This window comes from Artibeus jamaicensis, unplaced genomic scaffold (genome assembly GCF_021234435.1).
Source record: "Artibeus jamaicensis isolate MK-2021 breed Jamaican fruit bat unplaced genomic scaffold, CSHL_Jam_final contig_414, whole genome shotgun sequence".
NCBI lineage: Eukaryota > Metazoa > Chordata > Mammalia > Chiroptera > Phyllostomidae > Artibeus > Artibeus jamaicensis.
In genome coordinates this window covers 1,674,373-1,693,689 of record NW_026521822.1, presented here as the reverse complement: position 1 = coordinate 1,693,689, position 19,317 = coordinate 1,674,373, and the positions used below count along the sequence as shown (strand labels likewise).

At 38.9% G+C, this 19,317-nt stretch overlaps 1 pseudogene; it reads right to left on the bottom strand.

Annotated features, from left to right (window-relative positions):
• Window positions 1-15,985: 15,985 nt before the first annotated feature.
• On the bottom strand, window positions 15,986-16,537 carry LOC119056414 (AP-1 complex-associated regulatory protein-like; annotated as a pseudogene).
• Between the last annotated feature and the right edge of the window lie 2,780 nt (window positions 16,538-19,317).

Below are 19,317 nucleotides of genomic sequence, written 5' to 3'. Positions count from 1 at the left end.
GAATGCAGCAGGGGGGTATTGGGTAGTAGGTGAATAGGTGGGCAGTGAACTCTTCCCTAGAGGTGACTGACATTTTCTTCTAGAGGGGCCTCTTCTCTCTTTCCTCAGGCAATGGTGACAGTGGTGGGCTGGGCCTGGGTCCCCAGAATGCAATTTCAGAGAGAAGTGCTCTAGTTGAAGAGAAGAGGAAAGTGTGGAGGGAAAAGGTGGTGAGGAAAGGGGGTGAGGACAGAATGAAAGTGTGGGTGTACAAATGAGGCTGAAGACAGTGTACATGCTCCTTTTTCAAGTGTATTCAATGTAGCATGTATGTCATAATGTAGTTTTTTCCTGGAAAAATCATTAAATGGGCACAATTAAATTTATCACTCATGTAAAGAAAGATCTTTTATACATGTCACTTGGTAGTGTATTTCATGCTCCAAAATGTGCTGACCACATTCTGCCAGTGAAGTAACCCTAATATTGTTAAGATATACAAATATCATCCTTAGAAACATATTTTATACATGTACCTTTACAAAATATTTTAAATAAAAATTCAAAATACTTTTAATATGGAATATTTTAAGTGCATATCAATGTGGTGAATACATCTACTCAAATAACATTGCTGTTACTGACATATACAACTAGCATTATTAGAAACATCTTTTTTGTATATGTTGTTTTTCAGAGTGTGTTAAATAAAGTATATGTGGTAAACATATTCCTTCATCAAAATAACACTACCTGGGTCAAAAGATGGTGACAGAGCAGAAGGGAGCAGATTCCACTTCTCCCTACACATAGGAGGAAAACCTAGCCAATCTATGGAGGAACAGAGCAAACAGCCAACAGTACCCCAGCATATATGAAAGTAAGAGACCAAAAATTGTAGTGGACACTGAAAAACCAGATGGTAAGGAGAGTGCTTCAGGGCAGTAAGGTCTTAGGGACCAGCACGGGGACCAGGGAGGCTGTAGCCCCAGGCCCGGGGCCCTGCGCCCTGTGCCAGCACTGGGTCCACCACAGACTCCTTGGAAGCTGTGGGCCTACCACAGTCCTTGGGAGAGAGCCAGGTAAACTGGTCCCTCCCTCTCCCGCTAAACAAGGTTTAAGCAGCATCAGGAGAGACCTGGTTGCTTGAAGTCACAGAGAGGGGAATAAGGACAAGGAGGCAAACACACAGGAGTTGTGATCACCTATGGAGTCTGTGGTCACTGGTTTGGGAGAGTTGAGAGCTGCACAGTGACAGGAACTGACCCCGATAGTCACCGGTCTGGCTGGAGAATTGGGCTATACAGAGCTGCAGGCTGGAGTAGGAGGGATTTCTCAAAACGAAAAACTGTTTGAGGAATTCTTCTGCAACAGCCCTTAGGCCTACTCCCCTCCCAGCCAGGCAGTGATCCCGAGGCTCCGTGGAAGGCTGCAGGAAAGGCTCTACACATCCCCTTAGCACTGGGGAGGGACTGAGGCAGCCTGGACAAGCTCCCATGCGTGCACCCACCCCAGCCAACAGCAGTAACCCCAGGGAAAGAGCCTCTGAGAAGACCTGGATCCCACACCAAAGGCGTGGGGGAGAGGCACCATATAAGCTCTAGGGGCAGCTCAAGCAAGACTGGCTGAGTAGACATAAAAAAGGAAGAAAAGTCACACCATTGTCCCCTCAGCCTGCTGCATCCAGCAAGACCATGAAAACCAGTTTGGCCTTTGGCCAGTTTGAAACCAACAAGAGGTTTTTCTTTTTTTAAAGTAATCTTTTATTTTTTTTTTTAATTTTTATTTTCATCTTTCAATACCTTTTCTCCCCTCTTTTCTTCTATCTTGTTTTATTCCTTCTTTCTTTCTCTCCAATTTTATCTCTTCCTCCTCCCTTCTCATGCTTTTTTTTTTAAATACCCACAAGTGAGACAAAAAAACCTGAAACTGGATTTCCTGGAAGTCTATTTCCTTTGCCAGATTGGGGAAATTCTCCTTTATTATTTGTTCAAATAAGTTTTCCACTAGTGGCTGTTCCTTTCCCCCTTCTGGTACCCCTATAATTCGGATGTTGGAGTGTTTAAAGATGTCCTGGAGGTTCCTAAGCCTCTCCTCATTTTTTTTGAATTCTTGCTTCTTCACTCTTTTCTGTTTGGCCATTATTTGCCTTCTTGTCCACTCCATTGATTTGAGTCTCAGTTTCCTTTTCATTGCTATTGGTTTCCTGTGCAATTCCATTCATTTCAATTAGTTTCGCCTTCATATGTTTGTCTAATTTGTGGGTATAATCAACCAGTTCTGTGAGGATCCTGACCACCAGTGTTTTAAACTGTCAGAGAGTCCCAAAGAAGCTGGACCCAAGAAGAAACACACCAAGGTGCATCATCATTACATTAGCCCAGATTAAAATGAAGGAGAGAATCCTAGAAGCAGCAAGAGCTAAGGGGACAGTCACCTACAAAGGAGTCCCCATCAGACTGTCAGCGGATTTCTCAAAAGACACCTTACAGGCAAGAAGGGACTGGAAAGAGGTATTCCAAGTCATGAAATCCAAAGACCTACAACCAAGATTGTTCTATCCAGCAAAACTTTCATTTAGAATGGAAGGACAGATAAAGTGCTTCTCAGATAAGATCAAATTCAAGGAGTTCATCATCACCAAGCCCTTATTATATGAAATGTTAAAGGGACTTATCTAAGAAAAATAAGTTAAAAAACATGAACAGTGAAAGGACAGCAATCTCACAGTTATTAAGAACCACACCTAAAACGAAAGCAAACTAAAAGGACAGCTAGATCAGGAGTGGAAACATAGAAATGAAGATCTCAAGGAGTGTTAGCAACAGGGGAGGGGGAGGAGGAGAAGGAGGGAAAAGGTACAGAAAATAAGTAGCATAGACAGTAGATAGAAAATAGATGGGGGGGCAAGAATAGCATGGGAAATATAGAATCTAAAGAACTTGAGACACATGGTCATAAACTAAAGGGGGGGTAATGGTGGGGATGGGGGGGTAGGGTGGAGGGGAATGAAGGGGGGAATAGAACAACTGTAATGGCATAACCAATAAAATAAATAAATATTTTAAAAATCCTGAAACTGTGAAAGGACCAGAGTTGGACCCAAAGAGGGGCATCCCAACAGTTGAAACAATGAGACAGATTTCACTTTGCTATTTCAGAGAACCTTTAAGTCACTGCATATTTGTATTATTATTTTTTCATTATTCTTACATCTTTTATTTTAATAGTATTTTTGTATTTGTCTTCTTTTTGTATAAGTCTTCTTTGCTTAGCTTGTTATATTTTATCATTTGACAGGTTTTCTCTCTTCCACATTGTATTGCTAATTTACTGTCCTTCATGTCACTTGTGTTTTTTAGCACACTATTCAAATCCAGATCACATAGATATTGTCATATGATTGTTGCTCTAATACTTTTGTAAATAATAGCTGTTCCATGCAATTGTAAATACTTCACAACACCCCTCCTGGATCTTAGCCCACTTCACAGTTTCCTGAACTCTATTACTGCAGTTGTTAACTCTATTCTCTCACACACTATACCTATTTACTATCCTTTACTCTCACTTTACCTCCGAATCTGACCCCCCACAACCTCACTGCTTTCTAGGTCCCACTCACAATCCTTCCCTCCTCAACAAGAGTCTTATCTTCTGTCCATCCTTTCTAAAATGTGGCCAATTGGGTTGAAGATCATGGTTAACACTACACATAGCCAAAGGTTTGCCTATCTCTTCTCTACTGGCTGCTACTGTAAATATCACAGAATACTCTCTTGCTGTCTTAAACCATTTTGCCTTCCCTTCCAACTGATCACAAAAAAAGTGTAGGTGGAAGTGGTGAACACCAGGATACCCACTGGAAGAGGAAACCCAACAATAAGGAACCACCAACAAATAACAACAGAAGAAGGTGAAGGAGGAAGTGGAAACAACCCAGACCACACAAATCCAGGACCTATTTGGAAATACAACTAGATAGTGCAGAAACTACCCAGTACAAACAACTGAACAAGAGAAAAAGAGAATCCCCAAAACCTTGTACACATGGAGGAACTAGCTTCAACACAACCTGCCCTCACCAGCACAACAAATTACAAGAGGTGGTGGACAGAGGGACCATCAGTTAACCAGCTGGTGGGAAGGACACACCAAGGAAAGACCCCAAAACAATCAAAACCCAAAGACAAACACAGAGCCAACTTAAAGGACAGCCTGAGACCAGTGAGATTGTGAGATCAAGGAGACTACACCACTGAATCTCATAGGTATTCTACCACAGAAGTTCACACCATAAACCCAGGGAGCCAGAACAAATCAAATTTAAGAAGCTGAAGCTACCAAGAAGAGTCTCACAAACAATGGGAAGACAAAGAAAAAACACAATCCCCAAATGAAAGGAAGGGAGAAAGCCTCAGAAAGAATGTTGGATGAAATAGAGGCAAGGGAGCTGTCAGATATTGAATTCAAAGCACTGGTTATCAGAAAGTTCAATGAGCTCACACTGAACTACCAGAAACTACAGGGGAACTATAATGAACTCACTGCAAACTATATCAACATAAAAAAGAAAACAGACATTATCAACAAGGGCCAAGAGGAAATGAAGAATATAATTTCTGAATTGAAGAACACAGTGGAAAGAATCAAAAGCAGGACTGATAACGCAATAGATTGGATCAGCAAGTTGGAGGACAAAGTAGAAAAAAACACCCAGGAAGAGCAAGGAAAGAAAAAGAGGCTCAGAAAGAATGAAGAGGGATTAAGATAAATGAAAGACAATATGAAATGTCATAATACCCATATAACAAGAATACCAGAAGAAGAAGAGCAAGGGATAGAAGACCTATTTGACAAAGTAATGATGGAGAACTTCCCTAATTTGATGAGAGAAAAAGTCACACAAATCCAGGAATCAAGAGAGTCCCAAACAAGAGGAACCCAAAGAGGCCTACTTCAAGGAACATCATCATTAAAATGGCAAAATTCTGAGACAAAGAGAGAATCTTAAAGGCACCAAGGGAGAAACAGAAAGTAACATACAAGGGAGCTCCAATAAAGTTAGCTGCTGACTGCTCAATAAAAACTCTCCAAGCAAGAAGAGAATGGCAAGAAATATTCCAAGTAATGAGAACTAGAGAGCTGTAACCTAGACTACTTTACCTAGAAAGGCTCTCAATTAATATAGAAGGTCAAATGAAGAGCTTCCAAGACCAAAGAAGTCTAAAAAAATACATATCCACAAAACCAGCTTTGCGAGAAATGCTAAAGGTACTTCTCTAAGGAAAAGAAGAAAAAGAGAGAGAGAGAGAGGAACAAAGGTACAAAAATGGCAATGAATAAGTACCTATCAATAATAACCTTAAACATAAATGAATTAAATGCTCCAATCAAAAGACATAGATTAGCTGAATGGATAAGAAAGCATGACATCACATATGATGCCTACAAAAGACATACCTCAGGATAAAAGACCTACACAGACTGAAAGTAAAGTGCTGGAAAAAATTTTTCCAAGCAAACAGAGAGAAAAAAAAGCTGAGGTGACAATACTCAAATGAGATGAAATAGACTTTTAGAAAAGGGCCATAAAGAGAGACCCAGAAGGTCACTTCATAATACTTAAGGGAAGAATTCACTAAGAAGACATAAACATTGTAAATATATATGCCTCAACATAGGACCACCCAATACATTAAAAAAATCTTGGAGGACTTCAAAAAATATTGACAGGAACACAATTATAGTGGGGGATTTTAACACCCCATTGTCAAAAATAGATCTTGCAAACAAAATATAAACAAAGATACTGTGGCACTAAACAATGCCTTAGATCAAATACTTAACTGATATATATAGAGAGCCCTTCATCCCAGAGGAGCTAAATACACATTTGTTTCAAATGCACATAGAACATTTCAATGATAGACCACAAAACAAGCCTCAAGAAATTTACAAAACTTGAAATCATACCAAGCATTTTCCCCAGCCAAAAGGGACTGAAACTGAAAACCAACCCCAAAGGAAAAATCCCCAAACACTAAACATCATGGAGAGTGAATAGCGTGCTATTAAACAATGAATGGGTCAAGAATGAAATCAGGGATGAAATTAAAAAGTTTCTGGAAACAAATGAAAATTAACTCACAACAACCCCAAACTTATGGAACAGACTGAAGGCAGTCCTGAGAAGGAAGTTCATAGTAATACAGGCTTTCTTTAAAAAGATAGAAACATTTCAAAGAAACAACCAAAACCTACACTTACAAGAACTTGAGGAACAACAACAAAGACAGCCCAGAGCAAGTAGAAGGAAAGGAAAAAACAAGATCAAAGCAGAATTAAATGACATAGAGACTAAAAGCACAATCCTAAGGATCAATGAATCCAGGAGCTGGTTTTTTGAAAAGATAAACAAAATAGACAAGCCTTTAAGCAGGATCATCAAGAAAAAAAGAGAGAGGACCCAAATAAACACAATCAGAAATGAAAGAGGAGAGATAACAACTGACCCCACAGAAATACAAAGGATTGTAAGAAATTGCTATAAAGAACTGTATGCCAAGAAATTTGAAAACCTAGGTAAAATGGACAAATTTCTAGAAAAATATAGTCTTCCAAAACTCAATGAGGAAGAAGCAGAAAGCCTGAACAGATCAATAGCAGAAGATGAAATTAAAGCAGTAATCAGAAAGCTCCCAACTCACAAAAGCCCTGGACCAGATGGTTTCACAGGGAATTCTACAAAGCATTTAAGGAAGAGCTAACCCCTATTCTTCACAGACTATTCCAAAAAATTCAAAAGGATGGAAGACTCCCAAACTCTTTTTATGAATCCAGCATCATCCTAATTCCAAAACCAGATAAAGACACAACAAACAAAACTATAGGCCAATATCGCTTATGAAATAGAAACTGAAATCCTCAACAAAATATTGGCAAACTGCATCCAAAAATACGTTAAAAAGATCATACACCATGACCAAGTGGGATTCATCCCAGGGATGCGAGGATGGTTCAATATTCACAAATCAGTAAATGCACTATATCACATAAACAGAAGCAAAGACTAAAATCACATGATCATATCAATAGATGATGTGGAAAAAGCATTTGATAAGGTACAGCTTCCATTTATGATGAAAACACTCAGCAAACTGGGAATAGAGGAAGCATTCCTCAACATAATAAAGGCCATGTATGAGAGATCTACAGCCAACACCATACTCAGTGGGCAAAAACTAAAAGCTTCCCCACTAAGATCAGGAACAAAACAAGGTTGTCCACTTTCACCACTTCTATTCAATATAGAATTGGAAGTTTTAGTCACAGGGACAAGAGAAGAAGAGGAAATAAAAGGCATCTAAATCAGAAAGGAAGAAACAAAACTGTCACTGTTTGCAGATGACATGATAGTGTACATAGAAAATCCTATAGACTCCGACCAAAAATTGTTCGACCTAATAAATGAATTTGGTCAAATAGTGGGATACAAAATCAATATCCAAGAATCAAAGGCATTTTTGTATATCAACAATGAAACAGCAGAAGCAGAAATTAAGAAAAAATTCCATTGGATATAGCAAAAAGAAAAATAAAATACCTAGGAAGAACCAAACCAAGGAGGTAAAAGACCTGTACACAGAAAACTACACAACACTGAAGAAAGAAATCAAAGAAGACACAAACAAATGGAAACATAGACTGTGTCCATGGATTGGAAGAATTAACATCATCAAAATGTCCATATTACCCAAAGCAATTTACAAATTCAATGCAATCCCTATTAAAGTACCAATGGCATATTTCACAGACATAGATCAAACACTTGAAAAGTTTATATGGAACCATAAATGACCCCAAATAGCTGGCTGCAATTTTGAGAAAGAAGAGCAAAGTAGGAGGAATCACAATACCTAATACAAAACTGTATCACAAGGCCACTGTAATTCAAACAGCCCGGTACTGGTATGAAAACAGGCACATGAACCAATGGAACAGATCAGAAAGCCTAAAAATAAGCCCAAGTCTCTATGGTCAATTAATATTTGACAAAGGGTGCAGAAGACAAAATGGAGTAAAAATAGCCTCTTCAACAATTGGTTTTTCTGAGATCTTGACACCTATGTACAGAAAATGAAAGGTGTCCAACAACTTAACCATACACAAAAATAAATCAAAGGTGAGTAAAAGACTTAAATATAATTCATGACAGCATAAATGTCCTAGAGACAAACATAGGCAGGAAAATCACAGATATTCCATGCAGTAATATTATCACTGATATGTCCTCTAGGGATGTAAAAGAAAGAATAAACAAGTCAGATCTCATCAAAATAAAAAGTTTCTGCACAGCTGAAGAAAATAACATTAAAGTAAAAAAGAGAAGCAATTGTATGAGAAAACATATTTGCAAATTATACCTTGAACAAGTGTTTTATTTCCAAAATATATAAAGAACTCACACAACTTCACTTCAGGAAGACAAAGAACCCATTTAAAAAATGGGCAATGGACCTGAACAGATACTTCTCTAAGGAGAACATACAAGGGCCAAGAGACACATGAAAGGATGCTCATAATAAGTCACCATCAGAGAGATATAAGTCGAAACCGCAATAAGATACCAGTTCACAGTGATCAGAATGGCCATAATAAATCAGCAAACAACAAGTGTTGGAGAGGTTGTGGAACAAAGGGAACCCTAGTGCACTGTTGGTAGGAATGCTGACTGATGCAGCTGCTATGGAAAACACTATGGAATTTCCTCAGTAAACTAAAAATGGAACTGCCTTTTTACCAAGCAATACCACTGTTGGGGTTATACTCTAAGGATCCTGAAACACCAATTCAATAGGTGCAAGTACCTATGCACCCCAATGTTCATAGCATCACAATTTACAATAGCCAAGTGCTAGAAGCAACCCAAGTGCCCATCAGTAAATGAGTGTATCAAAACACTGTGGTACATTTACACAATGGAATTCTATGCAGCAGAAAGAAAGAGGGAGCTCCTACCCTTGGCAACAGCATGGATGGAACTGGAGAGCATTATGCTAAGTTAAGTAAGTCAGACAGTGAAAAACAAATACTATATTATCTCACCTATAAGTGGAACCTAATCAACAAAACGAGACAAGGAAAATGTAACAAAAAATATTGAAATTAAGAACAAACTGATAGTAAGCAGTAAAGACAGGGAAAAAGGGATAATGGAGGAAAATAGGGGAAGGCCTATCAAGGATCATTTATAAAGGACACATGGACAAAGCCAATGGTTGTAGGCTTAAGGGTGAGAGGTGGGAATGGGTGGGGTGGGGGCTGTGGTGGTGTGAAAATGCAGACAACTTTACTTGAGAAACAATTTTTAAAAAGACTACTTGTATATGTGAATAAGCACAGTGTTATTTCTTTTTTTGTGTTCTTTTTGTTTGTTTTTTAATTTTATTTAGTTATTTTTCAAGTACAGTTTTTTGTCTATTTCTCCCATCCCAGCCCCGCTGCCCAGTGCTCCCCACATCCCTCCCATTTCCTCCCCCCCCACCGCCGTCCTCATCCCTGTGTCTTTCATACTTGTTCCTCAAAATCTCTCCCCTTTTTTCCCTTAAATTCCCTTCCCTCTCCCCTCTGGTCATTGTCCCTTTGTTCTCTATTTCAGTGTCTTTGCTTTTATTCTGTTTGCCTGTTTGTTTTGTTGTTTAGATTCCTGTTAAAGGTGAGATCATGCGGTATTTGTCTTTCAATGCCTGGCCTATTTCGCTCAGCATAATGCTTTCCAGTTCCATCCATGCTGTTGCAAAGGGTAGTAGCTCCTTCTTTCTCTCTGGTGCAGAGAATTCCATTGTGTATATGTACCATGATCTTTTCATCCATTCATTAACTGATGGGCACCTAGGTTGCTTCCAACTCTTGGCTATTGTAAATTGTGCTGCTATGAACATTGTGGTGCATAGGTTCTTTGAAATTGATGTTTTAGGATTCTTGGGATATAATCCTAGCAGTGGAATTGCTGGGTCAAAAGGCATGTCGATTTTTATTTTTCTGAGAAAATTCCATACTGTTTTCCATAATGGTTGTACCAGTCTGCAATCCTACCAACAGTGAACTAAGGACCCCTTTTCCCCACACCCTCTCCAACATTTGTTGTTTGTTGCTTTGTTTATGATAGCCATCCTGACTGGTATAAAGTGGTATCTCATTGTTGTTTTAATTTGCATCTCTCTGATAGCTAACGACAGTGTTATTTCATTGAAAGAATGTACAGATTACATTGTGCTGCACAAAATGCACTATACAATGCCATGTGACTAAATTATATTTCTTCAGGTGGAAGAATTTTGTTTCATCTTGGTCACAAGTTAAAACATAAGAATTGGTTTATTTCTAGAATTTTGTCTTTAATATTTTCAGATCACATTTGACCATGGGTAACCAAAATCCAGAAAACCAAAATTTCAGATAACAATGGACTACTGTATGTTATTTCAGTGACTTTTTGAGCATTTGTGTTCCATTCAGTCTATTCAATAGAGGGTTAGAAGATATTTAAAAACAGCAGCTGTATATATAAATATGTATGTATGTTCATTAAGTAAATGAATATGTTCACAAAACTAGGCTGCATATAATAAACTCTTTAGATGCTCATTTCTAAGAAACATTTCTAAGAATTCTAGTTGTATATGTTAATTGGCACAGTTATTTTAGAAAACACGTTCAGTACATTGGTTTACAATGTACTGAAACACTCAAAAAGACACATGTAGAAAATACATTTCTAAAAATGACAGTTGAATAGATTAATAAATACAGTATATTTTTTAGTATATGAGTGCATTTGTCACACAATGTTTTATTTTTAGTAACTTGCAAGGGACATCCATAAAAGATGTCTCAGAGAATGCTACCGCTCTATGTAAATAAGAACAGTGTTATTTCAGTGAACGAAAGTTGTTTCTATACTACAATAGAATTTGGTTGCACCTGAGTAACATTATTCCAGTGAAATAATGTGCTCACCACATATACTGCATTGAATATATCTGCAAAGCACACAATGAAAAATATTTGCAAGAATACCAACTGAATATGGTAATAAGCACTCTGTTTTAATTAAAATAATGTGATATCCACAAGGTGGTGTATGGAACACACTATGCAAAGCCATGCACATAAAAGCTCTTTCTAAAAGTGATAGAATTTCATTGCATCTGAGTTGTGTCATTTCATTGAAAGCATGTGTTAACATACTCTGTGAAGGCACAATTATAAATGATGTTTTGAAAGTGCTAGTTGTAGAAGTGAATGAGAACACTATACATAGTGTATTTCATTTATTATAGTATGGTGAACACAATTCTTTACTGAAGTAAGACTATACTTTTCCATATATAAAACTATAATTTTTAGGAACAATGTTTGTGTATGTGCTCTTATGGATATTTTAATGCAGCTAAGTATGGTGAAAATAGTTATTATCTGAAAATAACCTTATACTTATTGAAATATATAATTCTTCTTAGAAACATTTATATGTGGGTCTTTACAGATTTTATTATAAAAAGCATGTGATGAATACTAAAATCATGCTACCAAGATGCATCCAAATTCTATCACTATAGAAACATATTTTATACATGTGATATACATGGTATGTTTCATGTATCACATACTGCTAAACATATCTTTAATGAAGTAATACTGTACATATTCACATTATACAAAAGTATTCTTATAAATATCTTCTATAGCTATGCATTTACAGAGTGTTTTAAATCAGGCAATGCTCTGAACAAGTTTTTTCACAGAAATAAAGCAATCTAATTATAACAAAGGCTATAATTCAGAATAAAATTTTTAAATTTCTGTGATATGACCCAGTGTATTCTATGCAGTACAGTGTTTTGAACATATTTTTTCAATTCCATAACACTGTTTTCATTCATTTACACACCTAAAATGCATAGAAACATCTTTTCACCTGTGGTTTTACCAAGGATATTAAATGCCACACAATGTGGTGAACACATTCACTGAAATAATGATTTACCTATTCATACATATAATTACCATCCTTAGAAATGTCTCTTATTCCTCTTATTCCTGTGTCTTACTGAGTAAATGTGTTTTACTGATACCAACTACTGAACCATTAATTTAAAGAAATAACATTATTGAATACTTATAAAGCTTGCTTTCTCAGAACAACTTTATAATAGTGTCTGTAAAGTGTGAATGAAAGGACTTCTAGCTAAGATGGAGGTATAGGTAGGCACACTTCACTTCCTTACACAATCAGAAGACAGATAACAACAAAATTAAAAACAAACAAACAAAAAAACACCAGAACTGCCAGAAAATCAAACTGTATGGATTTCTGACAACCAAGGAGTTAAAGAAGAAACATCCAGACTTATAGGTTGGGTGGAGATAGGCAGCTGGAGCAGAGAGGATGAGTAGCAAGACAGTGGCTTGCAGACAGGCTAGGTGAGATGGCAGCTGGTAGACCAGGAAGTCCCACATTTGTGTGTGGATAAACTAGGAGGAACAACTGGTGAGTGATACAGACCACACAACCCAGGGTTCCAGTCCCAGGAAATAAAGCCTCATAACCTCTGGCTGTAAAAACCTGTGGGGGTTGTGGCAGTGGGAGGCACTGCCAGTCTTACAGGAGAGATGGTTGGAGGGGTCCATAGCGCCTTAGAATGTACACAAGCACACCCAGCTTGGAATCAGCAGCAGGGAAACACCTCAAAGGGTGCAATTTGCTTGTGGGTAGCAGGGGAAGTCACTTAAAGTGGGGCATTAGCCAAGCAAATGGTGTTTTTTCCTCTCTGACTCCTCCCCCACATATATAGTGCCACAACATGGCAAAGTGGGTTGCCCCACGCTGGCAAATATCTAGAGCTCTTCCCCTTACAACATAACAGGTGCACTAAGACAAAGAATATGGCCCAAATGAAAGAAAAGATCAAAATTCCAGAAAAAGAACTAAGTGATGAGGAGATTGCCAACCTATCAGATGCAGAATTCAAAACACTGGTAATCAGGATGCTTACAGAAATAATTGGGTATGCTCACAAAATAAAGAAAAAAGTGAAGGCTATACAAAGTGAAATAAAGCAAAATATACAGGAAACTAACAGTAAAGGGAAGAAAACTGGGATTCAGATCAACGATATGGAACAAAAAGAAGAAATAAACATTCAATGGGAAGAGAATGAAGAAACCAGAAATCAAAAAAATGAGGACAGGCTGATGGTTCTCTGGTCCTCTCAGGCCAGACATTTCTCAGGCCTCTCTGGTACTCTCTGAGAACCTCTGGAACAACTTTAAACATTCCAACATCTGAATCATAAAGGTGCCAGAAGGAGAAGAGGAAGAGCAAGAAATTGGAAACTTATTTGAAAAAACAATGAAAAAAAAACTTCCCCAATCTAATGAAGGAAATAGACATATAAGTCCAGGAATCTGAGAATCCCAAGCAGGAGGAATAGACTAAGATACATTATAAATAAAGTGCCAAAGATTAAAGATAAGGAGAGAATCTTAAAAGTAGAAAGAGAAAAGAAGAGAGTTACCTACCAAGGAGTACCCATAAAACTATCAGCTGCTTTCTCAAAAGAAACCTTACAAGCAAGAAGGGGCAGGAAAGAAATATTCAAAATCATTGAAAACAAGGAACTACATCCAAGATTACTCTATCCAGCAAAGTTATTATATAGAATGAAAAGGCAAATAAAGTGCTTCCCAGATGAAGTCAAGTTTAAGGAGTTCATCATCATCAAGCCCTTATTATATGAAATATTAAAGGGACTTATTTAAGAAGAAATATCAAAAATATGAACCATAAAATAACCAGAAACTCACAACTATCAACAACTGAAACTAAAAAAACAAAAACAAACTAAGCAAACAACTAGAACAGGAACAGAATCACAGAAATGGAGATTATATGGAGGGTTACCAGTGGGAGGGGGGAGGGGAGAGAATGGGTGAAAAGGTACAGAAAAGAAGAAGCATAATTGGTAGGTACAAAATAGACAGGGAGGGGAGGGCGGATAAGAATATTATGGGAAATGGAGAAGCCAAAGAACTTATATGAAAAACTCATGGGAATGAATTAAGTGGGGGGAATACTGGAAGAAATGGGGATGCTTGGGAGAGGGGGATAAAGGGGAGAAAATAAAAGGGACAACTGTAATAGCATAATCAGTAAAATATACTTTAAAAAAGAGTGAATTGGATTTCCAGTCAAGATGGTGTCATAGGCAGACATGGCTTGTCCTTCGCACAATCACATCAAAATTACAAATAAAATATAGAACAACTATCACTCAGAGCCATCAGAAATGGTGTTGAATGGAAGTGTGACGAACTAAAGAAAGCACATCCATCCAGACTGGTAGGAGGTGAACAGACACAGAATGGGCTAGTCTCCCATCCATGTGTAGTGGATAAAATTTGGAAGGGATATCTCAGAAGCAGAGTCCCAGACCCACACCAGGTACTCCCCAGCCTAAGGTTCCAATGCCAGGAAGGTAAGTCTCCATAATTTCTGGCTGCAAAAGCCGGCAGAGATTGAGTCAGTGAAAAAAACTGCTGGAGCTCTAAGCAGTTCCTCTTAAAAAACCCACACACAGACTTACCTACTGAGACTTACTCCCTATGAGCTCTAACATCAAGGTGGCAGCTTGGAAGGTACCAGTGGCATGCTGAGAGAGAATAAGGTGTCTGGCATAAATGCAAGCAGAGCCCATTGTTCTTTTTCTGGCCTCTCCCCCCACAGAGCCACCACAGAGCTAGCAAGCTGGTTGCAATATCTGACTCTATCAACCTGGCTAGCCCTGTTTGACCTACCATGGAGAATCCCAGAGACTCTGCCCCACTCAATTTGGGGGCCCACTAGGCTGCTTTTCCATATGAATGGCTATATTGACTCATGCCGCAAAACTTTCTACATCCTCTCAAATAAGCAACAGTTGGCCTCAGTGAGCCCCTGGCCAGGCACTAGCAGTAGCCAGCTTACATTCACAGCTTGATTTTGCCTGAAAATCTCCAAGCCCAGCACAAGTAGAAGCCATCTCAGATTGCTTTATAGCTTAGATAAGGTGGCCCCCGGTAAAAAACTGGTGGGGGCTGACCTTGACCTGCATCACATGCGAAAACCCAGGGCCAACACACCCAGTGGACAGCTACAAACCATGTCTGAGCACCACCACCTGCCCCTGCATAGGTGATCCTCCATGGAGGGCAAATGTTGGTGTTAAGTGGTCTCAGCCAATCCTTGTAGCTGACTGGCCTGGGTAAATCCCTCCCACTGATCTGCTGACAGCAATCAAGACTCAACTACAAGAAGAGGGTGTACTCAGCCCACATAAAGGGCACACCTTGAGTACAGACAGGACTTGTGTGATAGGGGAGGCTGTGCCACTGCACCCTGCAGGACACCTACTACATTAAGCCACATTACTAGACATATAGTCAAAGAAGACCTACATAATACATAGAAACAAACACAGGGAGGCTGCCAAAATGAGGAGACAAATAAACAGGGCCCCAGTTAAAGAACAGATCAAAACTCCAGAAAAACAGGTAAACAAAATGGAGATAAGCAATCTGTTAGATTTACAGTTCAAAACACTGGTTATAAGCATGCTCTAGGAACTTAGTGAGGACCTCAGCAGCATAAAAAATATCCAGTCAGAAACAAAGGATACGCTAATTGAAATAGTGTAAAGAAAAATTTACAGGGAAACAACTAGATGTGGGTGAAGCTGAGAATCAAGTCAATGATTTGAAACATAAGAAACCAAAAAACAACTAATAAAAACAACAAGAAGAAAAAATCCAAAAAAATGAGGATAGTCTGGGACAACTAGAGGTCCAACATTCACAACACATGGCTGCCAGAAAAAGAGAAAGAGCAAGAAATTGGAAATCTATTTGAAAAAGTAGTGAAAGAAAACTTCCTTGATTTGGTGAAGGAAATTGTCCTGCAATTTCAGGAAGCACAGAGAACGTCTTCCTATGTTTTAGAAACTTTCTCATTGGAAACATGGGATTGATTCCTTCTTCATCTCCCCACTCGATCTAAGGAAGTGCTATTAGCATTTCCACTACTCGATTTAGTTTTGGTCATTAAATTACAACTGCTTTCTGTATTTGGTGTCAAAACTATAGCATCTGATAAGAATCTACTACTTGGAAAAACTTCATACTCTTACTTTGTTTCACAAACAAGAGTCAAAGTCATCTTCCAGTGCTGCCTTTGACATTGTGTACTGTTGGAGGGGTGGCCCATGCATGGCACTTGGCCTTTCCTGTTCCACAAACCTTTGCTGCTTTGCTGCCCTAGCTGCTTCATACTGAGAAGCCTATAATGCTTCACTTTCTAGTCTTAACTTCTCTCCTTGTAAAGCTAACTCTTTTTGAATTTTTATGTGCTGATCTTTCTGTTTTTCAGCATGAAATCATAATGACTCTCTCTTAGGTCAACAATTTCTTCCTCTGTAAAAGGCCTACAACCATTTTCTGAGCTTTCCCCTGTTAACATACAGCCATATGGGGTTCTGCTGCATGCCACCCATAAAATCCAGAGGCAGAGGTTTGGTGAAAAAGGAAAAGGAGTCTTTTATTTAAAGGCTACAATTTTGGAAGAATAATGGGCTTCTGCCTCAAATCCCATTCCCTTAAAAAAAAACCCATAGGCAAATAACCCCTCCATCCCTTGCCAGCTCAATTCAAGGATGCACCTAGGATCCCTTCTCCCATTTAAAAATACTGTTTTGGGGGGATCACAGATGGTTTATCTGGTTCCCAGTCACAGTTTGGCTCTAGGTGTCTTTTGGAGCCTACACACCAATGTCCTACTCACAGCATGCTGCACTTTCTTCTGGCTTCTGCCCACTGGCCCAGCACTTGGGCTGCATGTCCCCAGCTGTTGGCTGGCTGGTGTGTCCATGCACATGTCCAGGCAGGACTACACAGCACAGCACAGTGCCATCACTGCCACTGCCTCTCACATAGGGAGGGGTGTGGAGCTTGTCAGACTAAATGGTCTCCGGGGCCCACTGGCCCAGGAACACTCAGGGCCCCCAACCCCTGACTGGCTTAGTGAGAAGAAAGGAAGAGAGCTTCCATATGTGCTTTATTTTGAATCTTTTGCCCCCCAAACCCCACATGAGGCAGAGGTGTTAAAATTCCCAGCCAATCTCAGCTGGCATTCACCACTCAAGACAGCCCAAACAATGTCTCTGCCCCTCCACCACCCACCATGATCTGGAATCAGGTAAGACAGTTTTTTCAGTCACACATGGGCACAGCATCACTGCTTGGGGCAGGGTATCACACACAGTTTGTTTACCCTCACCCGGGGTTATGGCACACACCCCATCCGGGGCTTCAATCCACCACCTTGGGATTTTCTATGACCTTTCCCCTTCTTTGGGGAAGGCAGGCTCTCTTGCTATCTCAGGATTCCCTCCCCCATTCCAGGGAGCATAGCCTTTCATACCAGATTGGAGTTGCCCCACTCCCCAGTGATCTGGCCAGTCTCCCCTGTTATAATTTCCCCCTTTAACACTCTGGAATTTGTAATCGTACAAAGATAAAGGGGCAAAAATCTCATTCTTCTGTAGCTACTTCCTGCTGGCCAAGGAAATAGTCCTATCTATTCCCTGGTCCAGAGATCCCTAACAGAAAGGGCATCTGGACTAGATGGAGGCTTTCATGCAAAGGAGAAGGATCTGGCAAAGTCCAGGTCAATTGGCTTCCCCTGAAGCATTGTGCATGATGTCCAAAGGATGATATTGCTGGACAAGTGGGCAATCTTGTCATATTCTGGAGGTGACAAATTTAGCAAGAGGGTTAGAAGGTACAACCATAACAACTAAGTGACAAAGGTAAGGACTAAGTCTACTCTGTCTCAGACTAAGAAAGGAGTGGTTTCCTTGGAGTAAGGTGTGCAAGTAATGTCACACCTGTCCAAAGCCTTTTTGCTCACTATACCTAACTCAGGCTGAGTGGAAATATTCTAGAATTTCCCACTTTAACACTTTCAGCCCTTTTCTGTCTGAACCATTAGGGCAGAAAAGAAAAGCAATTTTAAGTGAAGCCAATAGACCATCCCATACTTCACCAACTTAATCGTTTAGTCCAGCCAAACTGTTGAGTCTCAGAAGGGAGTAATGCAGATGGGCTTCTTAATGGGGCCTATACTGTATAAACAAATACCCAAGTAATGAAGTCATGGGCACACAATCTATGAATACAGAGGATGAACACACAGGTTAATTCACACACACAGTATATATATATATATATATATATATATATATATATATAAGGTACATAATAATACAAGTTATTGTAAATTAATATTTAAAAATTAAATAAGATGAACTGATGGATGGCTAGAGGGATGGATGAGTGAATAGATATGTGGTAAACAGTTATGTGGTAATAGATATGTTAGCAAAATGTAGGTCATATAAAATATTAGTAAGTTTTTAGTAAGGTATTAATCTAAAGATGGATATATATAGTTTACTGTAAAATTCAACTTTTCTATACATTTGAAAATTTTCATAATAAATTGTTGAGAAATCTTAATCAAATATGGTTCATCCCAGGAATGTAAAAAAGGTTTAAATTAAAAAATTTGATTAATTCATATTCATGAACTAATGGGAAAAATATGTGCTGAAAAAGTATTTGAAAAGGTTAGCCCTTTCTAAAGGCTCTCAAAAAACTACAATCAAGAAGTTTTCCTATCAGCAGGAATGTCTCAGACATTCCACACAGCAACATCTTCACTGATATGTCCCTAAAGCAAGGGACATAAAGGAAAGAATAAACAAATGGGATCTCATCAGATTAAAAAGCTTCTGCATGGCCAAAGAAAACAGCATTAAAATGAAAACACACAGGGTGGTGGGGGCTGGGATGGGAGAAATAGACAAAAAAACTGTACTTGAAAAATAACTAAATAAAATTATTTAAAAAAATGAAAACAGAACTAACAGTATGGGAAAACATGTTTCCCAATGATACCTCAGACAAGGGTTTGATTTCCAAAATATATAAAGAACTCACATGAATCCACTCCAGGGAGACAAAAAACCCACTAAAAAATGGGCAAATGATTTAAACAGACACTCCTCCAAGGAATACATAAGAGGGACCAGAGATTTATGAAAAGATGCTCTGCATCACTAGCCATCAGAGAGATGCAAATTAAAACCACAATGAAATAACACTTCACACCAGTGAGAATGGCCATCATAAACAAAGCAACAAACAAGTGTTGGAGAGGCTGCAGAGCAAAGGAAACCC